At 52.4% G+C, this 22,337-nt stretch overlaps 15 non-coding genes and 1 pseudogene across 15 annotated transcripts; all 16 read left to right on the forward strand.

The window, feature by feature from the left end:
* The first annotated feature begins 410 nt into the window (after positions 1-410).
* LOC126110758 (5S ribosomal RNA) lies at positions 411-529 on the forward strand. Its single transcript, XR_007523913.1, has one exon. It is a non-coding gene; the product is annotated as a 5S ribosomal RNA (ribosomal RNA).
* A 1,293-nt stretch (positions 530-1,822) lies between these two features.
* On the forward strand, positions 1,823-1,941 carry LOC126110770 (5S ribosomal RNA). Its single transcript, XR_007523924.1, has one exon. It is a non-coding gene; the product is annotated as a 5S ribosomal RNA (ribosomal RNA).
* A 1,293-nt stretch (positions 1,942-3,234) lies between these two features.
* Positions 3,235-3,354, forward strand: LOC126110775 (5S ribosomal RNA). Its single transcript, XR_007523929.1, has one exon. It is a non-coding gene; the product is annotated as a 5S ribosomal RNA (ribosomal RNA).
* A 1,296-nt stretch (positions 3,355-4,650) lies between these two features.
* Positions 4,651-4,769, forward strand: LOC126110782 (5S ribosomal RNA). The gene has a single exon (XR_007523934.1). It is a non-coding gene; the product is annotated as a 5S ribosomal RNA (ribosomal RNA).
* Positions 4,770-6,062: 1,293 nt separating this feature from the next.
* Positions 6,063-6,180, forward strand: LOC126110780 (5S ribosomal RNA). Its single transcript, XR_007523933.1, has one exon. It is a non-coding gene; the product is annotated as a 5S ribosomal RNA (ribosomal RNA).
* Positions 6,181-7,476: 1,296 nt separating this feature from the next.
* Positions 7,477-7,596, forward strand: LOC126110776 (5S ribosomal RNA). The gene has a single exon (XR_007523930.1). It is a non-coding gene; the product is annotated as a 5S ribosomal RNA (ribosomal RNA).
* Positions 7,597-8,889: 1,293 nt separating this feature from the next.
* On the forward strand, positions 8,890-9,008 carry LOC126110783 (5S ribosomal RNA). Its single transcript, XR_007523935.1, has one exon. It is a non-coding gene; the product is annotated as a 5S ribosomal RNA (ribosomal RNA).
* A 1,294-nt stretch (positions 9,009-10,302) lies between these two features.
* LOC126110784 (5S ribosomal RNA) lies at positions 10,303-10,421 on the forward strand. Its single transcript, XR_007523936.1, has one exon. It is a non-coding gene; the product is annotated as a 5S ribosomal RNA (ribosomal RNA).
* Positions 10,422-11,716: 1,295 nt separating this feature from the next.
* On the forward strand, positions 11,717-11,835 carry LOC126110759 (5S ribosomal RNA). The gene has a single exon (XR_007523914.1). It is a non-coding gene; the product is annotated as a 5S ribosomal RNA (ribosomal RNA).
* A 1,297-nt stretch (positions 11,836-13,132) lies between these two features.
* Positions 13,133-13,251, forward strand: LOC126110777 (5S ribosomal RNA). The gene has a single exon (XR_007523931.1). It is a non-coding gene; the product is annotated as a 5S ribosomal RNA (ribosomal RNA).
* Positions 13,252-14,541: 1,290 nt separating this feature from the next.
* LOC126110781 (5S ribosomal RNA) lies at positions 14,542-14,662 on the forward strand (annotated as a pseudogene).
* Positions 14,663-15,950: 1,288 nt separating this feature from the next.
* LOC126110779 (5S ribosomal RNA) lies at positions 15,951-16,069 on the forward strand. The gene has a single exon (XR_007523932.1). It is a non-coding gene; the product is annotated as a 5S ribosomal RNA (ribosomal RNA).
* Positions 16,070-17,350: 1,281 nt separating this feature from the next.
* On the forward strand, positions 17,351-17,469 carry LOC126110760 (5S ribosomal RNA). The gene has a single exon (XR_007523915.1). It is a non-coding gene; the product is annotated as a 5S ribosomal RNA (ribosomal RNA).
* Positions 17,470-18,762: 1,293 nt separating this feature from the next.
* Positions 18,763-18,881, forward strand: LOC126110761 (5S ribosomal RNA). The gene has a single exon (XR_007523916.1). It is a non-coding gene; the product is annotated as a 5S ribosomal RNA (ribosomal RNA).
* A 1,292-nt stretch (positions 18,882-20,173) lies between these two features.
* Positions 20,174-20,292, forward strand: LOC126110762 (5S ribosomal RNA). The gene has a single exon (XR_007523917.1). It is a non-coding gene; the product is annotated as a 5S ribosomal RNA (ribosomal RNA).
* A 1,293-nt stretch (positions 20,293-21,585) lies between these two features.
* LOC126110763 (5S ribosomal RNA) lies at positions 21,586-21,704 on the forward strand. The gene has a single exon (XR_007523918.1). It is a non-coding gene; the product is annotated as a 5S ribosomal RNA (ribosomal RNA).
* The last annotated feature ends 633 nt before the right edge of the window (positions 21,705-22,337 follow it).

Genomic DNA, 22,337 nt, shown 5'->3' on the forward strand with positions numbered 1-22,337 from the left:
AATGCAAATGCACCGCGCAAATTACGCATAAATCTGGAAAGCGCGGCGTGTGTCAGGCAGGTGAGAAAGCTTCCGTCGGTCCAGCAGGACACTGCAACACCCCGCGCAGTGCCCCCGCCGCCCGGCCGCGCGCAAGCCCTGCGCCGGATAACAGGAACAAGGCGCGTCGCCAGTGGGTGTCGGAGGCCGCACGCACCAAACGAATGACAGGCGGTGCATCGAGCAGCTGTGTTGTGCGTCTCACCTACGTTCGGCAGTCGCCTATGAGACGCCGAGGCGAGCGCGCACTCCGCGCCACCTTCGAGGTGGAAAGACGCGCTTTGCGTCAAATGTGCCACGGAAAGCGGCGATTGCGTGTGTTGGGAGAAGAGGCGAATGCTTCCTCCGTGGTGCGGCTACAGTATAAGGACGCCAACGGCCATACCATGTTGACTACACCGGTTCTCGTCCGATCACCGAAGTTAAGCAACATCGGGCGCGGTTAGTACTTGGATGGGTGACCGCCTGGGAACACCGCGTGCTGTTGGCTCTTTCTCATTTTTTCATTTTTACGTCGCTACACCTGCCAGGCCTCTTTTCATAATAACTTTCAGGTGTCGACAAAGATGCTTCCACAAGCATTTTAAAGTACTGTATTAAACGTAAGATACGAAATTACGGTAATGAACTCGGTTTGAGTAAGAATGCGCGAAGGAAGAGTGCTAGGAACTCGTTGAAAATGACAAAACACTACCAATCGACAGATGTGTTCTTGAAATGCGCCAGAGCCTACTGTTACGCAGCAGTGCTAAATTCCGAAAAGTAACTAAATAAATAAATAAATAAATAAAAACCAACCGTTCTCGTGCCATCACCCAAGTTAAGCAACAACGTTAGTATTCGGATCGGCGACTGCCTGGGACCTCTGGCTGTCTTCATATTTTGCTTTCTTGTCGCCAGCCCTGCCAGCCGTCTCTTCACGCTACCTTTCCGATGCGACAAAGATGTTTCCACAATGACTTAAATCTGTTGTAATAAACAAAAGATACGATATTAGGGAACTCAGTTTGAAGAAGCGTGTGCCAAGGAAGATTTCCAAAGTGTCTCTGGAAATAACAAAACAGTATTAAGCGGCAGAAATGTTCCGAAATACGTCCGGGCTTATTGTTTTGTAGCAGTGTACACGTGCAAATTTGTAAACAAAAATTCTGTGTCTTCTGTCCTTGGTTTCGCACCTTTCCATGGCACGGCACAGCGCTGCTCTAGTAGCTCCGAACGGCCGCCCACGGCGTCTCGGACACGCCGGTCAGGCCCGCGCCCGTCTCGCAGATGTTTCTCGTGCTTGTGCTGTCATATGGGCCGCGACCCGAGCGGCAGCGAGCGGCAGTCGAGCAAAGTCGGGACAAGTCGGGACGGGAGGGGGGACAGGCGCGAATGCAAATGCACCGCGCAAATTACGCATAAATCTGGAAGCGCGGCGTGTGTCAGGCAGGTGAGAAAGCTTCCGTCGGTCCAGCAGGACACTGCAACACCCCCGCGCAGTGCCCCCGCCGCCCGGCCGCGCGCAAGCCCTGCGCCGGATAACAGGAACAAGGCGCGTCGCCAGTGGGTGTCGGAGGCCGCACGCACCAAACGAATGACAGGCGGTGCATCGAGCAGCTGTGTTGTGCGTCTCACCTACGTTCGGCAGTCGCCTATGAGACGCCGAGGCGAGCGCGCACTCCGCGCCACCTTCGAGGTGGAAAGACGCGCTTTGCGTCAAATGTGCCACGGAAAGCGGCGATTGCGTGTGTTGGGAGAAGAGGCGAATGCTTCCTCCGTGGTGCGGCTACAGTATAAGGACGCCAACGGCCATACCATGTTGACTACACCGGTTCTCGTCCGATCACCGAAGTTAAGCAACATCGGGCGCGGTTAGTACTTGGATGGGTGACCGCCTGGGAACACCGCGTGCTGTTGGCTCTTTCTCATTTTTTCATTTTTACGTCGCTACACCTGCCAGGCCTCTTTTCATAATAACTTTCAGGTGTCGACAAAGATGCTTCCACAAGCATTTTAAAGTACTGTATTAAACGTAAGATACGAAATTACGGTAATGAACTCGGTTTGAGTAAGAATGCGCGAAGGAAGAGTGCTAGGAACTCGTTGAAAATGACAAAACACTACCAATCGACAGATGTGTTCTTGAAATGCGCCAGAGCCTACTGTTACGCAGCAGTGCTAAATTCCGAAAAGTAACTAAATAAATAAATAAATAAATAAAAACCAACCGTTCTCGTGCCATCACCCAAGTTAAGCAACAACGTTAGTATTCGGATCGGCGACTGCCTGGGACCTCTGGCTGTCTTCATATTTTGCTTTCTTGTCGCCAGCCCTGCCAGCCGTCTCTTCACGCTACCTTTCCGATGCGACAAAGATGTTTCCACAATGACTTAAATCTGTTGTAATAAACAAAAGATACGATATTAGGGAACTCAGTTTGAAGAAGCGTGTGCCAAGGAAGATTTCCAAAGTGTCTCTGGAAATAACAAAACAGTATTAAGCGGCAGAAATGTTCCGAAATACGTCCGGGCTTATTGTTTTGTAGCAGTGTACACGTGCAAATTTGTAAACAAAAATTCTGTGTCTTCTGTCCTTGGTTTCGCACCTTTCCATGGCACGGCACAGCGCTGCTCTAGTAGCTCCGAACGGCCGCCCACGGCGTCTCGGACACGCCGGTCAGGCCCGCGCCCGTCTCGCAGATGTTTCTCGTGCTTGTGCTGTCATATGGGCCGCGACCCGAGCGGCAGCGAGCGGCAGTCGAGCAAAAGTCGGGACAAGTCGGGACGGGAGGGGGGACAGGCGCGAATGCAAATGCACCGCGCAAATTACGCATAAATCTGGAAGCGCGGCGTGTGTCAGGCAGGTGAGAAAGCTTCCGTCGGTCCAGCAGGACACTGCAACACCCCGCGCAGTGCCCCCGCCGCCCGGCCGCGCGCAAGCCCTGCGCCGGATAACAGGAACAAGGCGCGTCGCCAGTGGGTGTCGGAGGCCGCACGCACCAAACGAATGACAGGCGGTGCATCGAGCAGCTGTGTTGTGCGTCTCACCTACGTTCGGCAGTCGCCTATGAGACGCCGAGGCGAGCGCGCACTCCGCGCCACCTTCGAGGTGGAAAGACGCGCTTTGCGTCAAATGTGCCACGGAAAGCGGCGATTGCGTGTGTTGGGAGAAGAGGCGAATGCTTCCTCCGTGGTGCGGCTACAGTATAAGGACGCCAACGGCCCATACCATGTTGACTACACCGGTTCTCGTCCGATCACCGAAGTTAAGCAACATCGGGCGCGGTTAGTACTTGGATGGGTGACCGCCTGGGAACACCGCGTGCTGTTGGCTCTTTCTCATTTTTTCATTTTTACGTCGCTACACCTGCCAGGCCTCTTTTCATAATAACTTTCAGGTGTCGACAAAGATGCTTCCACAAGCATTTTAAAGTACTGTATTAAACGTAAGATACGAAAATTACGGTAATGAACTCGGTTTGAGTAAGAATGCGCGAAGGAAGAGTGCTAGGAACTCGTTGAAAATGACAAAACACTACCAATCGACAGATGTGTTCTTGAAATGCGCCAGAGCCTACTGTTACGCAGCAGTGCTAAATTCCGAAAAGTAACTAAATAAATAAATAAATAAATAAAAACCAACCGTTCTCGTGCCATCACCCAAGTTAAGCAACAACGTTAGTATTCGGATCGGCGACTGCCTGGGACCTCTGGCTGTCTTCATATTTTGCTTTCTTGTCGCCAGCCCTGCCAGCCGTCTCTTCACGCTACCTTTCCGATGCGACAAAGATGTTTCCACAATGACTTAAATCTGTTGTAATAAACAAAAGATACGATATTAGGGAACTCAGTTTGAAGAAGCGTGTGCCAAGGAAGATTTCCAAAGTGTCTCTGGAAATAACAAAACAGTATTAAGCGGCAGAAATGTTCCGAAATACGGTCCGGGCTTATTGTTTTGTAGCAGTGTACACGTGCAAATTTGTAAACAAAAATTCTGTGTCTTCTGTCCTTGGTTTCGCACCTTTCCATGGCACGGCACAGCGCTGCTCTAGTAGCTCCGAACGGCCGCCCACGGCGTCTCGGACACGCCGGTCAGGCCCGCGCCCGTCTCGCAGATGTTTCTCGTGCTTGTGCTGTCATATGGGCCGCGACCCGAGCGGCAGCGAGCGGCAGTCGAGCAAAGTCGGGACAAGTCGGGACGGGAGGGGGGACAGGCGCGAATGCAAATGCACCGCGCAAATTACGCATAAATCTGGAAGCGCGGCGTGTGTCAGGCAGGTGAGAAAGCTTCCGTCGGTCCAGCAGGACACTGCAACACCCCGCGCAGTGCCCCCGCCGCCCGGCCGCGCGCAAGCCCTGCGCCGGATAACAGGAACAAGGCGCGTCGCCAGTGGGGTGTCGGAGGCCGCACGCACCAAACGATATGACAGGCGGTGCATCGAGCAGCTGTGTTGTGCGTCTCACCTACGTTCGGCAGTCGCCTATGAGACGCCGAGGCGAGCGCGCACTCCGCGCCACCTTCGAGGTGGAAAGACGCGCTTTGCGTCAAATGTGCCACGGAAAGCGGCGATTGCGTGTGTTGGGAGAAGAGGCGAATGCTTCCTCCGTGGTGCGGCTACAGTATAAGGACGCCAACGGCCATACCATGTTGACTACACCGGTTCTCGTCCGATCACCGAAGTTAAGCAACATCGGGCGCGGTTAGTACTTGGATGGGTGACCGCCTGGGAACACCGCGTGCTGTTGGCTCTTTCTCATTTTTTCATTTTTACGTCGCTACACCTGCCAGGCCTCTTTTCATAATAACTTTCAGGTGTCGACAAAGATGCTTCCACAAGCATTTTAAAGTACTGTATTAAACGTAAGATACGAAATTACGGTAATGAACTCGGTTTGAGTAAGAATGCGCGAAGGAAGAGTGCTAGGAACTCGTTGAAAATGACAAAACACTACCAATCGACAGATGTGTTCTTGAAATGCGCCAGAGCCTACTGTTACGCAGCAGTGCTAAATTCCGAAAAGTAACTAAATAAATAAATAAATAAATAAAAACCAACCGTTCTCGTGCCATCACCCAAGTTAAGCAACAACGTTAGTATTCGGATCGGCGACTGCCTGGGACCTCTGGCTGTCTTCATATTTTGCTTTCTTGTCGCCAGCCCTGCCAGCCGTCTCTTCACGCTACCTTTCCGATGCGACAAAGATGTTTCCACAATGACTTAAATCTGTTGTAATAAACAAAAGATACGATATTAGGGAACTCAGTTTGAAGAAGCGTGTGCCAAGGAAGATTTCCAAAGTGTCTCTGGAAATAACAAAACAGTATTAAGCGGCAGAAATGTTCCGAAATACGTCCGGGCTTATTGTTTTGTAGCAGTGTACACGTGCAAATTTGTAAACAAAAATTCTGTGTCTTCTGTCCTTGGTTTCGCACCTTTCCATGGCACGGCACAGCGCTGCTCTAGTAGCTCCGAACGGCCGCCCACGGCGTCTCGGACACGCCGGTCAGGCCCGCGCCCGTCTCGCAGATGTTTCTCGTGCTTGTGCTGTCATATGGGGCCGCGACCCGAGCGGCAGCGAGCGGCAGTCGAGCAAAGTCGGGACAAGTCGGGACGGGAGGGGGGACAGGCGCGAATGCAAATGCACCGCGCAAATTACGCATAAATCTGGAAGCGCGGCGTGTGTCAGGCAGGTGAGAAAGCTTCCGTCGGTCCAGCAGGACACTGCAACACCCCGCGCAGTGCCCCCGCCGCCCGGCCGCGCGCAAGCCCTGCGCCGGATAACAGGAACAAGGCGCGTCGCCAGTGGGTGTCGGAGGCCGCACGCACCAAACGAATGACAGGCGGTGCATCGAGCAGCTGTGTTGTGCGTCTCACCTACGTTCGGCAGTCGCCTATGAGACGCCGAGGCGAGCGCGCACTCCGCGCCACCTTCGAGGTGGAAAGACGCGCTTTGCGTCAAATGTGCCACGGAAAGCGGCGATTGCGTGTGTTGGGAGAAGAGGCGAATGCTTCCTCCGTGGTGCGGCTACAGTATAAGGACGCCAACGGCCATACCATGTTGACTACACCGTTCTCGTCCGATCACCGAAGTTAAGCAACATCGGGCGCGGTTAGTACTTGGATGGGTGACCGCCTGGGAACACCGCGTGCTGTTGGCTCTTTCTCATTTTTTCATTTTTACGTCGCTACACCTGCCAGGCCTCTTTTCATAATAACTTTCAGGTGTCGACAAAGATGCTTCCACAAGCATTTTAAAGTACTGTATTAAACGTAAGATACGAAATTACGGTAATGAACTCGGTTTGAGTAAGAATGCGCGAAGGAAGAGTGCTAGGAACTCGTTGAAAATGACAAAACACTACCAATCGACAGATGTGTTCTTGAAATGCGCCAGAGCCTACTGTTACGCAGCAGTGCTAAATTCCGAAAAGTAACTAAATAAATAAATAAATAAATAAAAACCAACCGTTCTCGTGCCATCACCCAAGTTTAAGCAACAACGTTAGTATTCGGATCGGCGACTGCCTGGGACCTCTGGCTGTCTTCATATTTTGCTTTCTTGTCGCCAGCCCTGCCAGCCGTCTCTTCACGCTACCTTTCCGATGCGACAAAGATGTTTCCACAATGACTTAAATCTGTTGTAATAAACAAAAGATACGATATTAGGGAACTCAGTTTGAAGAAGCGTGTGCCAAGGAAGATTTTCCAAAGTGTCTCTGGAAATAACAAAACAGTATTAAGCGGCAGAAATGTTCCGAAATACGTCCGGGCTTATTGTTTTGTAGCAGTGTACACGTGCAAATTTGTAAACAAAAATTCTGTGTCTTCTGTCCTTGGTTTCGCACCTTTCCATGGCACGGCACAGCGCTGCTCTAGTAGCTCCGAACGGCCGCCCACGGCGTCTCGGACACGCCGGTCAGGCCCGCGCCCGTCTCGCAGATGTTTCTCGTGCTTGTGCTGTCATATGGGCCGCGACCCGAGCGGCAGCGAGCGGCCAGTCGAGCAAAGTCGGGACAAGTCGGGACGGGAGGGGGGACAGGCGCGAATGCAAATGCACCGCGCAAATTACGCATAAATCTGGAAGCGCGGCGTGTGTCAGGCAGGTGAGAAAGCTTCCGTCGGTCCAGCAGGACACTGCAACACCCCGCGCAGTGCCCCCGCCGCCCGGCCGCGCGCAAGCCCTGCGCCGGATTAACAGGAACAAGGCGCGTCGCCAGTGGGTGTCGGAGGCCGCACGCACCAAACGAATGACAGGCGGTGCATCGAGCAGCTGTGTTGTGCGTCTCACCTACGTTCGGCAGTCGCCTATGAGACGCCGAGGCGAGCGCGCACTCCGCGCCACCTTCGAGGTGGAAAGACGCGCTTTGCGTCAAATGTGCCACGGAAAGCGGCGATTGCGTGTGTTGGGAGAAGAGGCGAATGCTTCCTCCGTGGTGCGGCTACAGTATAAGGACGCCAACGGCCCATACCATGTTGACTACACCGGTTCTCGTCCGATCACCGAAGTTAAGCAACATCGGGCGCGGTTAGTACTTGGATGGGTGACCGCCTGGGAACACCGCGTGCTGTTGGCTCTTTCTCATTTTTTCATTTTTACGTCGCTACACCTGCCAGGCCTCTTTTCATAATAACTTTCAGGTGTCGACAAAGATGCTTCCACAAGCATTTTAAAGTACTGTATTAAACGTAAGATACGAAATTACGGTAATGAACTCGGTTTGAGTAAGAATGCGCGAAGGAAGAGTGCTAGGAACTCGTTGAAAATGACAAAACACTACCAATCGACAGATGTGTTCTTGAAATGCGCCAGAGCCTACTGTTACGCAGCAGTGCTAAATTCCGAAAAGTAACTAAATAAATAAATAAATAAATAAAAACCAACCGTTCTCGTGCCATCACCCAAGTTAAGCAACAACGTTAGTATTCGGATCGGCGACTGCCTGGGACCTCTGGCTGTCTTCATATTTTGCTTTCTTGTCGCCAGCCCTGCCAGCCGTCTCTTCACGCTACCTTTCCGATGCGACAAAGATGTTTCCACAATGACTTAAATCTGTTGTAATAAACAAAAGATACGATATTAGGGGAACTCAGTTTGAAGAAGCGTGTGCCAAGGAAGATTTCCAAAGTGTCTCTGGAAATAACAAAACAGTATTAAGCGGCAGAAATGTTCCGAAATACGTCCGGGCTTATTGTTTTGTAGCAGTGTACACGTGCAAATTTGTAAACAAAAATTCTGTGTCTTCTGTCCTTGGTTTCGCACCTTTCCATGGCACGGCACAGCGCTGCTCTAGTAGCTCCGAACGGCCGCCCACGGCGTCTCGGACACGCCGGTCAGGCCCGCGCCCGTCTCGCAGATGTTTCTCGTGCTTGTGCTGTCATATGGGCCGCGACCCGAGCGGCAGCGAGCGGCAGTCGAGCAAAGTCGGGACAAGTCGGGACGGGAGGGGGGACAGGCGCGAATGCAAATGCACCGCGCAAATTACGCATAAATCTGGAAGCGCGGCGTGTGTCAGGCAGGTGAGAAAGCTTCCGTCGGTCCAGCAGGACACTGCAACACCCCGCGCAGTGCCCCCGCCGCCCGGCCGCGCGCAAGCCCTGCGCCGGATAACAGGAACAAGGCGCGTCGCCAGTGGGTGTCGGAGGCCGCACGCACCAAACGAATGACAGGCGGTGCATCGAGCAGCTGTGTTGTGCGTCTCACCTACGTTCGGCAGTCGCCTATGAGACGCCGAGGCGAGCGCGCACTCCGCGCCACCTTCGAGGTGGAAAGACGCGCTTTGCGTCAAATGTGCCACGGAAAGCGGCGATTGCGTGTGTTGGGAGAAGAGGCGAATGCTTCCTCCGTGGTGCGGCTACAGTATAAGGACGCCAACGGCCATACCATGTTGACTACACCGGTTCTCGTCCGATCACCGAAGTTAAGCAACATCGGGCGCGGTTAGTACTTGGATGGGTGACCGCCTGGGAACACCGCGTGCTGTTGGCTCTTTCTCATTTTTTCATTTTTACGTCGCTACACCTGCCAGGCCTCTTTTCATAATAACTTTCAGGTGTCGACAAAGATGCTTCCACAAGCATTTTAAAGTACTGTATTAAACGTAAGATACGAAATTACGGTAATGAACTCGGTTTGAGTAAGAATGCGCGAAGGAAGAGTGCTAGGAACTCGTTGAAAATGACAAAACACTACCAATCGACAGATGTGTTCTTGAAATGCGCCAGAGCCTACTGTTACGCAGCAGTGCTAAATTCCGAAAAGTAACTAAATAAATAAATAAATAAATAAAAACCAACCGTTCTCGTGCCATCACCCAAGTTAAGCAACAACGTTAGTATTCGGATCGGCGACTGCCTGGGACCTCTGGCTGTCTTCATATTTTGCTTTCTTGTCGCCAGCCCTGCCAGCCGTCTCTTCACGCTACCTTTCCGATGCGACAAAGATGTTTCCACAATGACTTAAATCTGTTGTAATAAACAAAAGATACGATATTAGGGAACTCAGTTTGAAGAAGCGTGTGCCAAGGAAGATTTCCAAAGTGTCTCTGGAAATAACAAAACAGTATTAAGCGGCAGAAATGTTCCGAAATACGTCCGGGCTTATTGTTTTGTAGCAGTGTACACGTGCAAATTCTGTAAACAAAAATTCTGTGTCTTCTGTCCTTGGTTTCGCACCTTTCCATGGCACGGCACAGCGCTGCTCTAGTAGCTCCGAACGGCCGCCCACGGCGTCTCGGACACGCCGGTCAGGCCCGCGCCCGTCTCGCAGATGTTTCTCGTGCTTGTGCTGTCATATGGGCCGCGACCCGAGCGGCAGCGAGCGGCAGTCGAGCAAAGTCGGGACAAGTCGGGACGGGAGGGGGGACAGGCGCGAATGCAAATGCACCGCGCAAATTACGCATAAATCTGGAAGCGCGGCGTGTGTCAGGCAGGTGAGAAAGCTTCCGTCGGTCCAGCAGGACACTGCAACACCCCGCGCAGTGCCCCCGCCGCCCGGCCGCGCGCAAGCCCTGCGCCGGATAACAGGAACAAGGCGCGTCGCCAGTGGGTGTCGGAGGCCGCACGCACCAAACGAATGACAGGCGGTGCATCGAGCAGCTGTGTTGTGCGTCTCACCTACGTTCGGCAGTCGCCTATGAGACGCCGAGGCGGAGCGCGCACTCCGCGCCACCTTCGAGGTGGAAAGACGCGCTTTGCGTCAAATGTGCCACGGAAAGCGGCGATTGCGTGTGTTGGGAGAAGAGGCGAATGCTTCCTCCGTGGTGCGGCTACAGTATAAGGACGCCAACGGCCATACCATGTTGACTACACCGGTTCTCGTCCGATCACCGAAGTTAAGCAACATCGGGCGCGGTTAGTACTTGGATGGGTGACCGCCTGGGAACACCGCGTGCTGTTGGCTCTTTCTCATTTTTTCATTTTTACGTCGCTACACCTGCCAGGCCTCTTTTCATAATAACTTTCAGGTGTCGACAAAGATGCTTCCACAAGCATTTTAAAGTACTGTATTAAACGTAAGATACGAAATTACGGTAATGAACTCGGTTTGAGTAAGAATGCGCGAAGGAAGAGTGCTAGGAACTCGTTGAAAATGACAAAACACTACCAATCGACAGATGTGTTCTTGAAATGCGCCAGAGCCTACTGTTACGCAGCAGTGCTAAATTCCGAAAAGTAACTAAATAAATAAATAAATAAATAAAAACCAACCGTTCTCGTGCCATCACCCAAGTTAAGCAACAACGTTAGTATTCGGATCGGCGACTGCCTGGGACCTCTGGCTGTCTTCATATTTTGCTTTCTTGTCGCCAGCCCTGCCAGCCGTCTCTTCACGCTACCTTTCCGATGCGACAAAGATGTTTCCACAATGACTTAAATCTGTTGTAATAAACAAAAGATACGATATTAGGGAACTCAGTTTGAAGAAGCGTGTGCCAAGGAAGATTTCCAAAGTGTCTCTGGAAATAACAAAACAGTATTAAGCGGCAGAAATGTTCCGAAATACGTCCGGGCTTATTGTTTGTAGCAGTGTACACGTGCAAATTTGTAAACAAAAATTCTGTGTCTTCTGTCCTTGGTTTCGCACCTTTCCATGGCACGGCACAGCGCTGCTCTAGTAGCTCCGAACGGCCGCCCCACGGCGTCTCGGACACGCCGGTCAGGCCCCGCGCCCGTCTCGCAGATGTTTCTCGTGCTTGTGCTGTCATATGGGCCGCGACCCGAGCGGCAGCGAGCGGCAGTCGAGCAAAGTCGGGACAAGTCGGGACGGGAGGGGGGACAGGCGCGAATGCAAATGCACCGCGCAAATTACGCATAAATCTGGAAGCGCGGCGTGTGTCAGGCAGGTGAGAAAGCTTCCGTCGGTCCAGCAGGGACACTGCAACACCCCGCGCAGTGCCCCCGCCGCCCGGCCGCGCGCAAGCCCTGCGCCGGATAACAGGAACAAGGCGCGTCGCCAGTGGGTGTCGGAGGGCCGCACGCACCAAACGAATGACAGGCGGTGCATCGAGCAGCTGTGTTGTGCGTCTCACCTACGTTCGGCAGTCGCCTATGAGACGCCGAGGCGAGCGCGCACTCCGCGCCACCTTCGAGGTGGAAAGACGCGCTTTGCGTCAAATGTGCCACGGAAAGCGGCGATTGCGTGTGTTGGGAGAAGAGGCGAATGCTTCCTCCGTGGTGCGGCTACAGTATAAGGACGCCAACGGCCATACCATGTTGACTACACCGGTTCTCGTCCGATCACCGAAGTTAAGCAACATCGGGCGCGGTTAGTACTTGGATGGGTGACCGCCTGGGAACACCGCGTGCTGTTGGCTCTTTCTCATTTTTTCATTTTTACGTCGCTACACCTGCCAGGCCTCTTTTCATAATAACTTTCAGGTGTCGACAAAGATGCTTCCACAAGCATTTTAAAAGTACTGTATTAAACGTAAGATACGAAATTACGGTAATGAACTCGGTTTGAGTAAGAATGCGCGAAGGAAGAGTGCTAGGAACTCGTTGAAAATGACAAAACACTACCAATCGACAGATGTGTTCTTGAAATGCGCCAGAGCCTACTGTTACGCAGCAGTGCTAAATTCCGAAAAGTAACTAAATAAATAAATAAATAAATAAAAACCAACCGTTCTCGTGCCATCACCCAAGTTAAGCAACAACGTTAGTATTCGGATCGGCGACTGCCTGGGACCTCTGGCTGTCTTCATATTTTGCTTTCTTGTCGCCAGCCCTGCCAGCCGTCTCTTCACGCTACCTTTCCGATGCGACAAAGATGTTTCCACAATGACTTAAATCTGTTGTAATAAACAAAAGATACGATATTAGGGAACTCAGTTTGAAGAAGCGTGTGCCAAGGAAGATTTCCAAAGTGTCTCTGGAAATAACAAAACAGTATTAAGCGGCAGAAATGTTCCGAAATACGTCCGGGCTTATTGTTTTTGTAGCAGTGTACACGTGCAAATTTGTAAACAAAAATTCTGTGTCTTCTGTCCCTTGGTTTCGCACCTTTCCATGGCACGGCACAGCGCTGCTCTAGTAGCTCCGAACGGCCGCCCACGGCGTCTCGGACACGCCCGGTCAGGCCCGCGCCCCGTCTCGCAGATGTTTCTCGTGCTTGTGCTGTCATATGGGCCGCGACCCGAGCGGCAGCGAGCGGCAGTCGAGCAAAGTCGGGACAAGTCGGGACGGGAGGGGGGACAGGCGCGAATGCAAATGCACCGCGCAAATTACGCATAAATCTGGAAGCGCGGCGTGTGTCAGGCAGGAAAGCTTCCGTCGGTCCAGCAGGACACTGCAACACCCCGCGCAGTCCCCCCCGCCGCCCGCGCCGGCGCAAGCCCTGCGCCGGATAACAGGAACAAGGCGCGTCGCCAGTGGGTGTCGGAGGCCGCACGCACCAAACGAATGACAGGCGGTGCATCGAGCAGCTGTGTTGTGCGTCTCACCTACGTTCGGGCAGTCGCCTATGAGACGCCCGAGGCGAGCGCGCACCTCCGCGCCACCTTCCAGGTGGAAAGACGCGCTTTGCGTCAAATGTGCCACGGAAAGCGGCGATTGCGTGTGTTGGGAGAAGAGGCGAATGCTTCTTCGGTGGTGCGGCTACATTATAAGGACGCCAACGGCAGTACCATGTTGACTACACCGGTTCTCGTCCGATCACCGAAGTTAAGCAACATCGGGCGCGGTTAGTACTTGGATGGGTGACCGCCTGGGAACACCGCGTGCTGATGGCTCTTTCTCATTTTTACGTCGCTACACCTGCCAGGCCTCTTTTCATAATAACTTTCAGGTGTCGACAAAGATGCTTCCACAAGCATTTTAAAGTACTGTATTAAACGTAAGATACGAAATTACGGTAATGAACTCGGTTTGAGTAAGAATGCGCGAAGGAAGAGTGCTAGGAACTCGTTGAAAATGACAAAACACTACCAATCGACAGATGTGTTCTTGAAATGCGCCAGAGCCTACTGTTACGCCAGCAGTGCTAAATTCCGAAAAGTAACTAAATAAATAAATAAATAAAAAAAAACCAACCGTTCTCGTGCCATCACCCAAGTTAAGCAACAACGTTAGTATTCGGATCGGCGACTGCCTGGGACCCTCTGGCTGTCTTCATATTTTGCTTTCTTGTCGCCAGCCCTGCCAGCCGTCTCTTCACGCTACCTTTCCGATGCGACAAAGATGTTTCCACAATGACTTAAATCTGTTGTAATAAACAAAAGATACGATATTAGGGAACTCAGTTTGAAGAAGCGTGTGCCAAGGAAGATTTCCAAAGTGTCTCTGGAAATAACAAAACAGTATTAAGCGGCAGAAATGTTCCGAAATACGTCCGGGCTTATTGTTTTGTAGCAGTGTACACGTGCAAATTTGTAAACAAAAATTCTGTGTCTTCTGTCCTTGGTTTCGCACCTTTCCATGGCACGGCACAGCGCTGCTCTAGTAGCTCCGAACGGCCGCCCACGGCGTCTCGGACACGCCGGTCAGGGCCCGCGCCCGTCTCGCAGATGTTTCTCGTGCTTGTGCTGTCATATGGGCCGCGACCCGAGCGGCAGCGAGCGGCAGTCGAGCAAAGTCGGGACAAGTCGGGACGGGAGGGGGGACAGGCGCGAATGCAAATGCCACCGCGCAAATTACGCATAAATCTGGAAGCGCGGCGTGTGTCAGGCAGGTGAGAAAGCTTCCGTCGGTCCAGCAGGACACTGCAACACCCCGCGCAGTCCCCCCGCCGCCCCGGCCGCGCGCAAGCCCTGCGCCGGATAACAGGAACAAGGCGCGTCGCCAGTGGGTGTCGGAGGCCGCACGCACCAAACGAATGACAGGGCGGTGCATCGAGCAGCTGTGTTGTGCGTCTCACCTACGTTCGGCAGTCGCCTATGAGACGCCGAGGCGAGCGCGCACTCCGCGCCACCTTCCAGGTGGAAAGACGCGCTTTGCGTCAAATGTGCCACGGAAAGCGGCGATTGCGTGTGTTGGGAGAAGAGGCGAATGCTTCTTCGGTGGTGCGGCTACATTATAAGGACGCCAACGGCAGTACCATGTTGACTACACCGGTTCTCGTCCGATCTCACCGAAGTTAAGCAACATCGGGCGCGGTTAGTACTTGGATGGGTGACCGCCTGGGAACACCGCGTGCTGATGGCTCTTTCTCATTTTTACGTCGCTACACCTGCCAGGCCTCTTTTCATAATAACTTTCAGGTGTCGACAAAGATGCTTCCACAAGCATTTTAAAGTACTGTATTAAACGTAAGATACGAAATTACGGTAATGAACTCGGTTTGAGTAAGAATGCGCGAAGGAAGAGTGCTAGGAACTCGTTGAAAATGACAAAACACTACCAATCGACAGATGTGTTCTTGAAATGCGCCAGAGCCTACTGTTACGCCAGCAGTGCTAAATTCCGAAAAGTAACTAAATAAATAAATAAATAAAAAAAAAACCAACCGTTCTCGTGCCATCACCCAAGTTAAGCAACAACGTTAGTATTCGGATCGGCGACTGCCTGGGACCTCTGGCTGTCTTCATATTTTGCTTTCTTGTCGCCAGCCCTGCCAGCCGTCTCTTCACGCTACCTTTCCGATGCGACAAAGATGTTTCCACAATGACTTAAATCTGTTGTAATAAACAAAAGATACGATATTAGGGAACTCAGTTTGAAGAAGCGTGTGCCAAGGAAGATTTCCAAAGTGTCTCTGGAAATAACAAAACAGTATTAAGCGGCAGAAATGTTCCGAAATACGTCCGGGCTTATTGTTTTGTAGCAGTGTACACGTGCAAATTTGTAAACAAAAATTCTGTGTCTTCTGTCCTTGGTTTCGCACCTTTCCATGGCACGGCACAGCGCTGCTCTAGTAGCTCCGAACGGCCGCCCACGGCGTCTCGGACACGCCGGTCAGGCCCGCGCCCGTCTCGCAGATGTTTCTCGTGCTTGTGCTGTCATATGGGCCGCGACCCGAGCGGCAGCGAGCGGCAGTCGAGCAAAGTCGGGACAAGTCGGGACGGGAGGGGGGACAGGCGCGAATGCAAATGCACCGCGCAAATTACGCATAAATCTGGAAGCGCGGCGTGTGTCAGGCAGGTGAGAAAGCTTCCGTCGGTCCAGCAGGACAACTGCAACACCCCGCGCAGTCCCCCCGCCGCCCGGCCGCGCGCAAGCCCTGCGCCGGATAACAGGAACAAGGCGCGTCGCCAGTGGGTGTCGGAGGCCGCACGCACCAAACGAATGACAGGCGGTGCATCGAGCAGCTGTGTTGTGCGTCTCACCTACGTTCGGCAGTCGCCTATGAGACGCCGAGGCGAGCGCGCACATCCGCGCCACCTTCCAGGTGGAAAGACGCGCTTTGCGTCAAATGTGCCACGGAAAGCGGCGATTGCGTGTGTTGGGAGAAGAGGCGAATGCTTCTTCGGTGGTGCGGCTACATTATAAGGACGCCAACGGCAGTACCATGTTGACTACACCGGTTCTCGTCCGATCACCGAAGTTAAGCAACATCGGGCGCGGTTAGTACTTGGATGGGTGACCGCCTGGGAACACCGCGTGCTGATGGCTCTTTCTCATTTTTACGTCGCTACACCTGCCAGGCCTCTTTTCATAATAACTTTCAGGTGTCGACAAAGATGCTTCCACAAGCATTTTAAAGTACTGTATTAAACGTAAGATACGAAATTACGGTAATGAACTCGGTTTGAGTAAGAATGCGCGAAGGAAGAGTGCTAGGAACTCGTTGAAAATGACAAAACACTACCAATCGACAGATGTGTTCTTGAAATGCGCCAGAGCCTTACTGTTACGCAGCAGTGCTAAATTCCGAAAAGTAACTAAATAAATAAATAAATAAAAAAAAAACCAACCGTTCTCGTGCCATCACCCAAGTTAAGCAACAACGTTAGTATTCGGCGACTGCCTGGGACCTCTGGCTGTCTTCATATTTTGCTTTCTTGTCGCCAGCCCTGCCAGCCGTCTCTTCACGCTACCTTTCCGATGCGACAAAGATGTTTCCACAATGACTTAAATCTGTTGTAATAAACAAAAGATACGATATTAGGGAACTCAGTTTGAAGAAGCGTGTGCCAAGGAAGATTTCCAAAGTGTCTCTGGAAATAACAAAACAGTATTAAGCGGCAGAAATGTTCCGAAATACGTCCGGGCTTATTGTTTTGTAGCAGTGTACACGTGCAAATTTGTAAACAAAAATTCTGTGTCTTCTGTCCTTGGTTTCGCACCTTTCCATGGCACGGCACAGCGCTGCTCTAGTAGCTCCGAACGGCCGCCCACGGCGTCTCGGACACGCCGGTCAGGCCCGCGCCCGTCTCGCAGATGTTTCTCGTGCTTGTGCTGTCATATGGGCCGCGACCCGAGCGGCAGCGAGCGGCAGTCGAGCAAAGTCGGGACAAGTCGGGACGGGAGGGGGGACAGGCGCGAATGCAAATGCACCGCGCAAATTACGCATAAATCTGGAAGCGCGGCGTGTGTCAGGCAGGTGAGAAAGCTTCCGTCGGTCCAGCAGGACACTGCAACACCCCGCGCAGTGCCCCCGCCGCCCGGCCGCGCGCAAGCCCTGCGCCGGATAACAGGAACAAGGCGCGTCGCCAGTGGGTGTCGGAGGCCGCACGCACCAAACGAATGACAGGCGGTGCATCGAGCAGCTGTGTTGTGCGTCTCACCTACGTTCGGCAGTCGCCTATGAGACGCCGAGGCGAGCGCGCACTCCGCGCCACCTTCGAGGTGGAAAGACGCGCTTTGCGTCAAATGTGCCACGGAAAGCGGCGATTGCGTGTGTTGGGAGAAGAGGCGAATGCTTCCTCCGTGGTGCGGCTACAGTATAAGGACGCCAACGGCCATACCATGTTGACTACACCGGTTCTCGTCCGATCACCGAAGTTAAGCAACATCGGGCGCGGTTAGTACTTGGATGGGTGACCGCCTGGGAACACCGCGTGCTGTTGGCTCTTTCTCATTTTTTCATTTTTACGTCGCTACACCTGCCAGGCCTCTTTTCATAATAACTTTCAGGTGTCGACAAAGATGCTTCCACAAGCATTTTAAAGTACTGTATTAAACGTAAGATACGAAATTACGGTAATGAACTCGGTTTGAGTAAGAATGCGCGAAGGAAGAGTGCTAGGAACTCGTTGAAAATGACAAAACACTACCAATCGACAGATGTGTTCTTGAAATGCGCCAGAGCCTACTGTTACGCAGCAGTGCTAAATTCCGAAAAGTAACTAAATAAATAAATAAATAAAAAAAAACCAACCGTTCTCGTGCCATCACCCAAGTTAAGCAACAACGTTAGTATTCGGATCGGCGACTGCCTGGGACCTCTGGCTGTCTTCATATTTTGCTTTCTTGTCGCCAGCCCTGCCAGCCGTCTCTTCACGCTACCTTTCCGATGCGACAAAGATGTTTCCACAATGACTTAAATCTGTTGTAATAAACAAAAGATACGATATTAGGGAACTCAGTTTGAAGAAGCGTGTGCCAAGGAAGATTTCCAAAGTGTCTCTGGAAATAACAAAACAGTATTAAGCGGCAGAAATGTTCCGAAATACGTCCGGGCTTATTGTTTTGTAGCAGTGTACACGTGCAAATTTGTAAACAAAAATTCTGTGTCTTCTGTCCTTGGTTTCGCACCTTTCCATGGCACGGCACAGCGCTGCTCTAGTAGCTCCGAACGGCCGCCCACGGCGTCTCGGACACGCCGGTCAGGCCCGCGCCCGTCTCGCAGATGTTTCTCGTGCTTGTGCTGTCATATGGGCCGCGACCCGAGCGGCAGCGAGCGGCAGTCGAGCAAAGTCGGGACAAGTCGGGACGGGAGGGGGGACAGGCGCGAATGCAAATGCACCGCGCAAATTACGCATAAATCTGGAAGCGCGGCGTGTGTCAGGCAGGTGAGAAAGCTTCCGTCGGTCCAGCAGGACACTGCAACACCCGCGCGCAGTGCCCCCGCCGCCCGGCCGCGCGCAAGCCCTGCGCCGGATAACAGGAACAAGGCGCGTCGCCAGTGGGTGTCGGAGGCCGCACGCACCAAACGAATGACAGGCGGTGCATCGAGCAGCTGTGTTGTGCGTCTCACCTACGTTCGGCAGTCGCCTATGAGACGCCGAGGCGAGCGCGCACTCCGCGCCACCTTCGAGGTGGAAAGACGCGCTTTGCGTCAAATGTGCCACGGAAAGCGGCGATTGCGTGTGTTGGGAGAAGAGGCGAATGCTTCCTCCGTGGTGCGGCTACAGTATAAGGACGCCAACGGCCATACCATGTTGACTACACCGGTTCTCGTCCGATCACCGAAGTTAAGCAACATCGGGCGCGGTTAGTACTTGGATGGGTGACCGCCTGGGAACACCGCGTGCTGTTGGCTCTTTCTCATTTTTTCATTTTTACGTCGCTACACCTGCCAGGCCTCTTTTCATAATAACTTTCAGGTGTCGACAAAGATGCTTCCACAAGCATTTTAAAGTACTGTATTAAACGTAAGATACGAAATTACGGTAATGAACTCGGTTTGAGTAAGAATGCGCGAAGGAAGAGTGCTAGGAACTCGTTGAAAATGACAAAACACTACCAATCGACAGATGTGTTCTTGAAATGCGCCAGAGCCTACTGTTACGCAGCAGTGCTAAATTCCGAAAAGTAACTAAATAAATAAATAAATAAAAAAAAACCAACCGTTCTCGTGCCATCACCCAAGTTAAGCAACAACGTTAGTATTCGGATCGGCGACTGCCTGGGACCTCTGGCTGTCTTCATATTTTGCTTTCTTGTCGCCAGCCCTGCCAGCCGTCTCTTCACGCTACCTTTCCGATGCGACAAAGATGTTTCCACAATGACTTAAATCTGTTGTAATAAACAAAAGATACGATATTAGGGAACTCAGTTTGAAGAAGCGTGTGCCAAGGAAGATTTCCAAAGTGTCTCTGGAAATAACAAAACAGTATTAAGCGGCAGAAATGTTCCGAAATACGTCCGGGCTTATTGTTTTGTAGCAGTGTACACGTGCAAATTTGTAAACAAAAATTCTGTGTCTTCTGTCCTTGGTTTCGCACCTTTCCATGGCACGGCACAGCGCTGCTCTAGTAGCTCCGAACGGCCGCCCACGGCGTCTCGGACACGCCGGTCAGGCCCGCGCCCGTCTCGCAGATGTTTCTCGTGCTTGTGCTGTCATATGGGCCGCGACCCGAGCGGCAGCGAGCGGCAGTCGAGCAAAGTCGGGACAAGTCGGGACGGGAGGGGGGACAGGCGCGAATGCAAATGCACCGCGCAAATTACGCATAAATCTGGAAGCGCGGCGTGTGTCAGGCAGGTGAGAAAGCTTCCGTCGGTCCAGCAGGACACTGCAACACCCCGCGCAGTGCCCCCGCCGCCCGGCCGCGCGCAAGCCCTGCGCCGGATAACAGGAACAAGGCGCGTCGCCAGTGGGTGTCGGAGGCCGCACGCACCAAACGAATGACAGGCGGTGCATCGAGCAGCTGTGTTGTGCGTCTCACCTACGTTCGGCAGTCGCCTATGAGACGCCGAGGCGAGCGCGCACTCCGCGCCACCTTCGAGGTGGAAAGACGCGCTTTGCGTCAAATGTGCCACGGAAAGCGGCGATTGCGTGTGTTGGGAGAAGAGGCGAATGCTTCCTCCGTGGTGCGGCTACAGTATAAGGACGCCAACGGCCATACCATGTTGACTACACCGGTTCTCGTCCGATCACCGAAGTTAAGCAACATCGGGCGCGGTTAGTACTTGGATGGGTGACCGCCTGGGAACACCGCGTGCTGTTGGCTCTTTCTCATTTTTTCATTTTTACGTCGCTACACCTGCCAGGCCTCTTTTCATAATAACTTTCAGGTGTCGACAAAGATGCTTCCACAAGCATTTTAAAGTACTGTATTAAACGTAAGATACGAAATTACGGTAATGAACTCGGTTTGAGTAAGAATGCGCGAAGGAAGAGTGCTAGGAACTCGTTGAAAATGACAAAACACTACCAATCGACAGATGTGTTCTTGAAATGCGCCAGAGCCTACTGTTACGCAGCAGTGCTAAATTCCGAAAAGTAACTAAATAAATAAATAAATAAAAAAAAAACCAACCGTTCTCGTGCCATCACCCAAGTTAAGCAACAACGTTAGTATTCGGATCGGCGACTGCCTGGGACCTCTGGCTGTCTTCATATTTTGCTTTCTTGTCGCCAGCCCTGCCAGCCGTCTCTTCACGCTACCTTTCCGATGCGACAAAGATGTTTCCACAATGACTTAAATCTGTTGTAATAAACAAAAGATACGATATTAGGGAACTCAGTTTGAAGAAGCGTGTGCCAAGGAAGATTTCCAAAGTGTCTCTGGAAATAACAAAACAGTATTAAGCGGCAGAAATGTTCCGAAATACGTCCGGGCTTATTGTTTTGTAGCAGTGTACACGTGCAAATTTGTAAACAAAAATTCTGTGTCTTCTGTCCTTGGTTTCGCACCTTTCCATGGCACGGCACAGCGCTGCTCTAGTAGCTCCGAACGGCCGCCCACGGCGTCTCGGACACGCCGGTCAGGCCCGCGCCCGTCTCGCAGATGTTTCTCGTGCTTGTGCTGTCATATGGGCCGCGACCCGAGCGGCAGCGAGCGGCAGTCGAGCAAAGTCGGGACAAGTCGGGACGGGAGGGGGGACAGGCGCGAATGCAAATGCACCGCGCAAATTACGCATAAATCTGGAAGCGCGGCGTGTGTCAGGCAGGTGAGAAAGCTTCCGTCGGTCCAGCAGGACACTGCAACACCCCGCGCAGTGCCCCCGCCGCCCGGCCGCGCGCAAGCCCTGCGCCGGATAACAGGAACAAGGCGCGTCGCCAGTGGGTGTCGGAGGCCGCACGCACCAAACGAATGACAGGCGGTGCATCGAGCAGCTGTGTTGTGCGTCTCACCTACGTTCGGCAGTCGCCTATGAGACGCCGAGGCGAGCGCGCACTCCGCGCCACCTTCGAGGTGGAAAGACGCGCTTTGCGTCAAATGTGCCACGGAAAGCGGCGATTGCGTGTGTTGGGAGAAGAGGCGAATGCTTCCTCCGTGGTGCGGCTACAGTATAAGGACGCCAACGGCCATACCATGTTGACTACACCGGTTCTCGTCCGATCACCGAAGTTAAGCAACATCGGGCGCGGTTAGTACTTGGATGGGTGACCGCCTGGGAACACCGCGTGCTGTTGGCTCTTTCTCATTTTTTCATTTTTACGTCGCTACACCTGCCAGGCCTCTTTTCATAATAACTTTCAGGTGTCGACAAAGATGCTTCCACAAGCATTTTAAAGTACTGTATTAAACGTAAGATACGAAATTACGGTAATGAACTCGGTTTGAGTAAGAATGCGCGAAGGAAGAGTGCTAGGAACTCGTTGAAAATGACAAAACACTACCAATCGACAGATGTGTTCTTGAAATGCGCCAGAGCCTACTGTTACGCAGCAGTGCTAAATTCCGAAAAGTAACTAAATAAATAAATAAATAAAAAAAAAACCAACCGTTCTCGTGCCATCACCCAAGTTAAGCAACAACGTTAGTATTCGGATCGGCGACTGCCTGGGACCTCTGGCTGTCTTCATATTTTGCTTTCTTGTCGCCAGCCCTGCCAGCCGTCTCTTCACGCTACCTTTCCGATGCGACAAAGATGTTTCCACAATGACTTAAATCTGTTGTAATAAACAAAAGATACGATATTAGGGAACTCAGTTTGAAGAAGCGTGTGCCAAGGAAGATTTCCAAAGTGTCTCTGGAAATAACAAAACAGTATTAAGCGGCAGAAATGTTCCGAAATACGTCCGGGCTTATTGTTTTGTAGCAGTGTA

The sequence above is a fragment of the Schistocerca cancellata genome, unplaced genomic scaffold (assembly GCF_023864275.1).
Source record: "Schistocerca cancellata isolate TAMUIC-IGC-003103 unplaced genomic scaffold, iqSchCanc2.1 HiC_scaffold_35, whole genome shotgun sequence".
Classification (NCBI taxonomy): domain Eukaryota; kingdom Metazoa; phylum Arthropoda; class Insecta; order Orthoptera; family Acrididae; genus Schistocerca; species Schistocerca cancellata.